This window comes from Lactuca saligna, chromosome 4 (genome assembly GCF_052625555.1).
Source record: "Lactuca saligna cultivar CGN05327 chromosome 4, ASM5262555v1, whole genome shotgun sequence".
NCBI lineage: Eukaryota > Viridiplantae > Streptophyta > Magnoliopsida > Asterales > Asteraceae > Lactuca > Lactuca saligna.
Genome location: NC_136420.1, coordinates 145318451 through 145327287, shown reverse-complemented (window position 1 = coordinate 145327287; position 8837 = coordinate 145318451).

Genomic DNA, 8837 nt, shown 5'->3' with positions numbered 1-8837 from the left:
CAGGTCATGCCAAAATAGATATTAGGCAGGAAATCAACACAATATGGTTTATATGCCAAAAAAAAATTAAAAAAACAAAAGAAAAAAACTTGATCAGCAAGTAATGAAAGATTTCACAAGTTCTTGTGTTCAAATGCCTAATATGGTTCTTCTTTTATCCAAATTTGATTCGCATTATTCCTTTTAATTTAAGGTTTTGGTAACAACCCAAGACTTCAGATCAAGACTTAACTTTATCTGCTATGAGAGTGAGAGAGAAAGTGGGAATAAGATCAATACTACTCCTCTAGATACAAAAACAAAACATTGTCATTCAGAGTATTCTCACTTTTTAATGGCTTCGTCGTATATTTTAACGTCAGTGGAATTGTAACATCCCACTCTTCATGTATGAATTTAAAGCATTATATATATATATATATATATATATATATATATATACATATTTATGGGCAACTCAACGAGTTGGGAGGTGCCGACTCTGATGGGTTTTATACATAGAAAACAATCCTATGTGTACATGCAACCATAATTTTAGGATCCATGTTTTCATTATTAGACATGCAAGCATTGAACACAAAAACTAGAAGGAGGCACATGTAACTTTCAAAATTAACATATAATTAGGGTTATGATAAATACCTTGATTGTTATATTGTAATAATAATAAAATCCTTGAAGATCTCGAACTTTGGTAGCAAGCGCCACAAGTGTCGTTCCTCTAATGGCTCACAAACAAACCTAGCAACCAAGGAATACTTTAGAGAGAGAGAGAGAGAGAGAAGTAGAGCATAATTTAGGCCCTTAGGTTCTATTTGGAGTGCATAGGCTGAAATTTTACCCTAAGACGGTTTATATAGGTGCTAGGAAGTTATTGGATTAGGCAGATGTATCTAAGATAACCCTAATCCCTTAACTTCCTCCCTAAGGCATCCAAGGCACCCTTAGAGCCCAAGGAAACCCTAGGAACACTATAGAATTAGTCCTCCTCCCATTTAGGGGGGATCTAGAATGCTCAATGCTCAACTATTGAACAATACCACCTTTAGTCCGTGCAGTTTCAATTACTTCCTTTAATCCCAAAATTAGTTCCAAATTAATTTCTGATTAAATATTAATTAAACAATATGATTTCTAATTAATATATATTATATCCATAACATTAATAAATCATTTGTCTTGATTTCAAATTAATTTATTAACCAAGTAATAAATTAATAAATCATTCTTCTCTCTCTAATAATTATCTTATTCAATTTCCAGGTTTGAAGGCAACCCAAAAGGACATTCTTACTATCAATTTAAGTACATAACAATTATAGTTATGGGCTTAGACACCTAATATAATAGTCTCCCACTTGGATAAGTCTAATAACTATAGTTGCAAGTATAGCATCACAAATTAACTAGCAAATTTTAGCTACCAAAAGCCGATGTCGAACTTTGACCTAGTCAGTGACTTGTCCTTAGATAAGTGATCAAATATCCTACCATTCTACAAGATATCGTATGGACATGAGACAAGGATTATAATCAATCTCTGTCTAAGAGTTGTTTCCCAATTCTCGATTCATGACGACCGACTCAGACTACAACTGAACACATCAACTTAGTCAAGGCTTGGCCAAGCGCTTAAGATGACATCACTAAATCATCGAGGGGCCCACAAATATCGTTTTTATCCCATTAAGGGTAAAAGGAATGGATAAACTTCGACTCATATGTTTGTACTATTTACTCAGCAAATCATACACAACAATACATTTTATAACATCAAGTTACTAATGCATTTACATATTATCAATGCACAACCGACTCGTAAAAAACAACTCATAGGTCTCCATTTCAAGAATATAAGATATTATCATCTCAAAATTACTCGTGATAAAATCCATGAAGTAATTCACTAAGCGTGGGTTAATCCAATACTCAATTCCTATTTAAGGAGTACTCATGAACACTACAACAAACTTGTGCCATTTCTAAGTTGTTAGACAATCTATACTCGGATTCATGACAGTCTTAATTCACTACTCATTTATGAAGTATGATCAACTGTGGATGTTTGAATAACCTAGTTATTCGGGAAGTAAAACATGCGAAGTGAAACACAAGAATAATCTAATTAACTATCATCTCAAAACTTTTTAATATAAATAAAACACTTATTATTTAATCACCATATTAACTAGACTTTATTCATTGTATAATTTTTCGAGTAATCAACTTAATACTTGAATTAAAATAATAGTTATGTCATGCTCCAAGTACACACACTATGTTTATATATGGTCCTTTCTTTGTGAAACATATCAATTGAAAACATTTCCAATGAAGTTCATTTCACAATTCCAAATCTTTATCACAAGTGTAAGAATACCAAATTCTTACCACTAAAGGATCCATTAGAGTCTAAACCTACATGCAATGATCCTACTGTAATGTCAAAGCACCAAAGTCATAGAGACTTTGCCAATAATACTACAAAATATTCCATTAGAGATTGGTTACAAAACAATTCCATGGAAATGAAGTCTCACATTCAAAGAGCATTCCTTGAACATCCTTTTTGCATTAATGTTTCTAACTCACACATATATCTCAATATCCAAGTCCATTTATGGAGATATTTCATATTGCCATATGACTCTCAATTCTGAATAAGAGTTACCTCTATTTAGAACATGTCAATATTGTCACACCCCAAAAACCGAAGGCGGAAACATTTCCGGGGCGGACTCCACGTTGAGTATCAAATCCAATGCACATAGTAAGTAAAGTAAACAACCATTACATTACATATAGAATTTAGATTTGTTTCAAAAGTAAAGTTGTAAAAGTGATATACATATGTATCATATTAAGAAAAGTAAAGACGAGATCTTCAGTACGCTCCGTCTTCTCCAAAAGGATCGTTGGGTACCTGTCTAACGCGGACCTGAGAACACAAGCGGTTTGAAAATCAGCATAAAGCTGGTGAGTTCATAAGATGTTTGTTTTCTGAAAATGTTTATATTTCCTTTAGTTTTCCGAAAAAGTTACGAATCCAAGAAAATCCCATATTTTCTTAAAAGAAGTGTTTAGTTAATGGTTTGCTTACACGATTCTAGTTATGTATGTTTATTATCCCAGGAAAATCCTATATTTTCCTAAAAGTAAGGGTTTTGTTAAAGACTACATTATAAAGTTTTACTCATAAAACTATTTATTGAAAAGTCATGGGATTGCTATCCCGTACCAAATATAAGACAGTTTGATATACACAACACTATGGAAAGATGTAGATTTAAAGCTATAGGACTATCATCTCGTACCAAATATAGTTTCAAAACCATGGGATTCTAATCCCGTACCAAATATAGTTTCAAAACCATGGGATTATGATCCCGTACTAATTATAGATTCAAAACCATGGGATTATCATCCCGTACCAAATATAGATTCAAAACCATGGGATTATCATCCCATACCAAATATAGATTTAAAACCATGGGATTATCATCCCGTACTAATTATAGATTCAAAACCATGGGATTATCATCCCGTACCAAATATAGATTCAAAACCATGGGATTACCATCTCGTACCAAATATAGATTGAAAACCATAGGATTATTATCCTATACTAGATATAAGAATTATAGATGGAAGGTAGATATGAAATTCAATTCCGTGAATCAACTTATATTAAACGTATTGTGAGTCGGGTAACCATGCTGATACAACAAAGAGACCTCCTTGACGTTTTTCAGACGTCGAAACTCTACCCAAGAATTTGTCACCCCAGGGGTGCCCGCCTAACTGGAGCTAGCAATTAAGGTGTGGGATTGTCAGTTCCGAATAGATCTATCCACAAATTCCACGCTCTACCTTCAGGAGACTCTGGTTACACTTCCGGGGAGGATTTACTAATAAAGATGACGAACCTCACAAGCTAGTATTATACTTTTCACAGTGTTCTTGAACGTTATCAAACATACTAATCATTTTAGAAACATAATACAATACAAAGAGTTTAATACAATGAAATGATCTGGGGATATAATCTAAATTACACAGGGATAAACTGAATCAGACATAGTTTATCTATTAACTTTATATAAGTCTATATTCGTAAAATATGAACTAAAGATTCCAAATTATTCCCATAATAATTTAATTGGTTTGATTGTTTCCTTTACTGAAATTCACGTAGTCGTAGTTGAGAAAACATTCCTTATGCTCAACATAATACATAAGGGTAAAGATATTTAAAGGTTAGCCAGATATTTATAGAAATACATCAATATTAAGTTTTTGAAGACATTTATAGTTTTGCTTGTATTCCCCCCAGAAAACATTGAAAAAACACGGAAAAAGGGTAGGGGTATGAACTCACCGGTTGAGAAACGCGTCAGTTTGGATTCTAAACGTCAGTTCTGGGTTCGCGAATGCACAAGATTCCTATGAATTATTAATGATATACAAATATATCTAATTAGATTTATAAACTCTAATTAGATATGATATTACACTCCAATGAGCAAAAACACTTCAAAACGAGTGTTTGGAGTGACCCAGGTGACATCTACGGACGTGTATTGATGTGTGGGACTTGGGATTTGAGTTTACTCTTCAAGAATAAACTCCTTAATGAGTTTTCGTACTCTTATACCATACTCACATGAGTTCACGGCCGTGAACTCATGTTTGGGTGTTTTCTGGTGCTAAAATGGTTAATATCACTTGGGAAGAATTGGTACAATTTTATCTATGGCATGGGATGGAAATTAAATCACCAATGACATTTTTTAAGGGAGTTTACGGACCTATCATGGAGCTTACGACCGTAAACTCCTATACTCTCCTTGAATGAGTGATTTAATGTCCCAAGATTAATCACATGTGATTCCATTAATTTTTTACATGCCTTGGTATGAATTTAGGGCACCAAATGACTCATCTTTAGGAGTTTACGGCCCTAGAACATATTCTTGGGGTTTCATGGCTGTAAACACCTAATTGGAGGGTGGTTGACATGTTTAAGGTCCCCAAACTATTTTTAGATGATTCTAGGATTTATTATATGGCTATTGGTGTGTTTATATGGCTTTATAACACAAGAAAAAGAGTTTACTCCCCATGAATGAGAAGTTTACAGCCCAAGCTTGTTCTTGGGCAGTAAACTCATGTTTACTCTTCAAAAACCATGTTTAAGGCATTCCAAGTCCACTCCATGAAGTCATCTAGCCATACCTAAGGTCTAATTGTGGTTTGGAAGGGTTTTGATGCTCAAAAACCCCATATAAATGAGTTTACGGCCTAGGAAAGTTCTAGGGACGTAAACTCATGATAATGGTCCTAATCCATGGTTTAAACTTGAATTTGAAGGCTATAGGGGTTGTATAACAAGTTAGGGAAGTTACCTTGAAGATTTGAAGCCTTAAATTGATGATTTGGAGCCTTAAACTTGGATTTAGGAGAGAGGTTAGAGAGAGAGTCGAGAGATGGAGAAAAAGCTTCAAATGGAAGCTTAGAACACTTTAAATAGTGTTTGGGATTTGGACACGGAGGAATTCTACCCGATACCGGCGTTAGACGGGGCTTTTGGTCGCACCCGATTAAGTTGCCGTAACTCGATGTGGTTGATTCTAGAAATGTTCTGATCACTAATATGAGATGATAGAAGGAGTTCTAAAGGAATTAGGACACCCATTAAGTCATAATATAAAATACACATTAATGAATTAATTGAATGACGGAATCGGAAACGAAATTGGAAACGGCGATTGGATTATCGAAATGAGTTACGAAAAGGGGTTACAAGCAGTGATACGAAATTTCGGGTTGTTACATTATCCCCCTGTTGGAGGGAATTTCATCCCGAAATTCAAAGATTTGAACACAGATCGTGAAGTGGAAAGAGGTATGAGAATGAATCTACTGCTTCCGGTTTCCGCTTGACATTCCAGCGAACCCTCACTGTCGGGATGCGGCTTTGACTCTTACAGGCAACCTATCAATCCATGATTCCAATTGTTTCATTCATGCAGTTTTGGACTTCCAACGATTTTGATCTCATCAAAGGGATTACTAGGGTTTCGTCAGGTCGACACTCCTTACGAATAACGACGTGGAATACCGGATGGATGCTACTAAGTTCTGGAGGTAGTCGGAGTTCGAAGGTTACAGATTCGATCCTAACGAGTATCTCGAAGAGTCTAATGTACCACGGGTTGAGTTTTTCGCTCTTTCCTAGGTGTACCATGTCTTTCCAGAGTAAGACCTTATACAGGAGGGTACATCTTTTGGTGTCGAAATGGTTAGGGTTTTGGCGATTCCGGAAAAATTCTAAATGAACCAGCAATAGTAGTCAGCAAGACCCAAGAATTGATGGGTTTCTGTGGGTATCTTCGGTGCCGACTACTTCGCTATTTTCTTGATCTTACGAGGATTCCACACGTATGTCTTCATTGTCTACTACATGACCAAGGGAAGTGGTTTCATCGATGACCATCACTACGAGCTTATAGTGACCGTATCGAGTCCGACATTCTGTCTAAGGAATATCACTCTCGTGAACTCGTAACTGATGGTACCTTTTCATAAGTTTTATCTTTGAGAAGTGGTTGGTTATCTGAGATGGATCGAAATGGTCATCTATTCGAGGAAGAGGATATCGGTTTTCATGGTCAACTCATCAAGCTGACTAAATAACTCCTGCATTACTGTTGGCGCTAATCGACATGGGGGTTTGGCTACGAGGGTAGTTCCAGGAATTAGGTCGATGCGACACTTGGCTCGACACTCGGGAGGAATTCCTAGAAGCTCCTCGGGAAAAGATACCAGGAAAGTTGTAGACTTAGGGGATGCATTTCTTGTTTCTCAATGGTCAATTAGGGTAGGAAATTATGGCACATTCTTTTGGGAATCCCTTTGGGCTTTTGATAAGCGAAATGGTACAACAGCTGGAAATAGGTTTATCGTCTCCGGTGTTGAGAGTTTGGCCGGGGGAAGGCTGAGATGGATAGATTTTTCGGGACGAGAATATCAGCTCGATTGAGGCTCAATCAATCCATGCCAATGAATATTTCGAAGTTCTTAATTGCAAAAACAGCATAAGATCGATAGGAAAAGAACGATTGCTGAGGGTAAGAGTTCAACCCACGAATATATCGCTAATGTTCTCTTTCTCGTTGTTAGACATCTCGACAATTGACATTTCGGTTACTAATGGAGGACTAAGGTTAAGATGATGTTTTGATAGAATGGATAACATATTCTCTTCAACAATATAATCGAAAATTTTTGCAAGTATAAGGGCTGTCGAGGAAGAATATATATACCTTTGGCAACGGTGGGATCGGCGGTTGCCTCACCTTTTCCTATAGCTAGGACTCTTATAGCGTTGCCAGCTGCTGCTGCTTTAGGGAAATTTCTCTTGAAATGTCCTACTTTGCCGCAACCGTAGCATGCCCGATTGACACCTGCTCCGGATGATTGGTTTGTTGATTTAGCTGGTTTTCTGCAGGTTCGAGCAAGGTGGCCCTTCTTTCCAAAGTTGTTACAGAGTCTTTCGCGACATGGTCCAAGAGTACGATGATGATAGCCACATTTTTCGCACCAAGGAAGGGTACCGGTATATCCACTGGTAGGAGTCTGAGTTGTAGATCCAACGGCAGTGATGGCAACAGGGATAGTAGTAGCGTGGACTGCTATTGTTTGCTGTTTCTTAGAAGATACTTGTGTACTTTGAGCCTTCCACTTGTTCCACAATTTCTTTTTACTTCCACCACTACTCTTAGTTAGCTCAGGAGTGGCGGCCTCCTCGTCAGGGTTATCTTCGTGGTCGATCAGAATTTGTGCAAGGCATTTGGCGCTGTCGTAAGTGTCCGGCCTTGCAGCTAGGATGTTTCCCATGGTTGGATGGGTCAACCCCCAGATGAATCTCTCTATCTTCTTACTCTCCGGGGTAACCATTCCCAGGCAGATTAGCGCCAAGTCGTCAAACCTTGAAGTGTAAGCGGCTATGTCGGAACCTTGCATCTTTAGATTCCATAGTTCATGCTCCAACTTTTGCATCTCGCCCCGTGGGCAGTACTCGGCAAGAAGAAGATCCTTCATGGCCTCCCAACCCATAGCATTAGCTACAGGTAAAGTTAAGGATTTTACTCAGCCATTCCACCAAGTTAAGGCTTTATCAGTGAAGGTACAAGCGGCGAACTTCACTTTATCCGACTCAGAGCAAGCACAAATTTCGAAAATAGATTCGATTTTCTCGAACCATTGAGTTAGGGAAATGACACCTCCAGTACCATCGAAGGATGTGGGTTTTGCATTCATGAAGTCTTTATAAGAACCCCCTTTTCGGTGTCCATGACTATCTTCTAGGTTCTGGGGTTGGGGATCACCTCCTGAATTATTGGGGTTCCTTTGTGACATGACTGCTGTCACTACGACAGTAAAAAGTGTCTGAAGGGTTACCATATCGATTTGAAGAGAAGGTTGTGGCGGAGGAGAGTTGTTGTTGGTCTTTGAGTTGGGTGTCTTTCTTGGAGGCATCTTGATCTAATAAGATCACGAAAGAGAGGATGATAAGTCCTCCAAATTGAATCAAGAGATATGACAGTTATATATCCCGAATAAGCGATAAAGCAGGAAAGAGTTATCAAAACAGATAATTTTATCGCTAAGGAATGATCGGGGAACATCGCTTGAATGAAAATTTCTACTAAGGATTGGCTCGAGGAATACTCCCATAGTATTTCATGATTCGCTACGACCACGGTTCGATGTTTGGGATATTAGGGTAAGTTTTAGGCATGCCGCACACCACAGTCACTCCCAAGCACATGTTG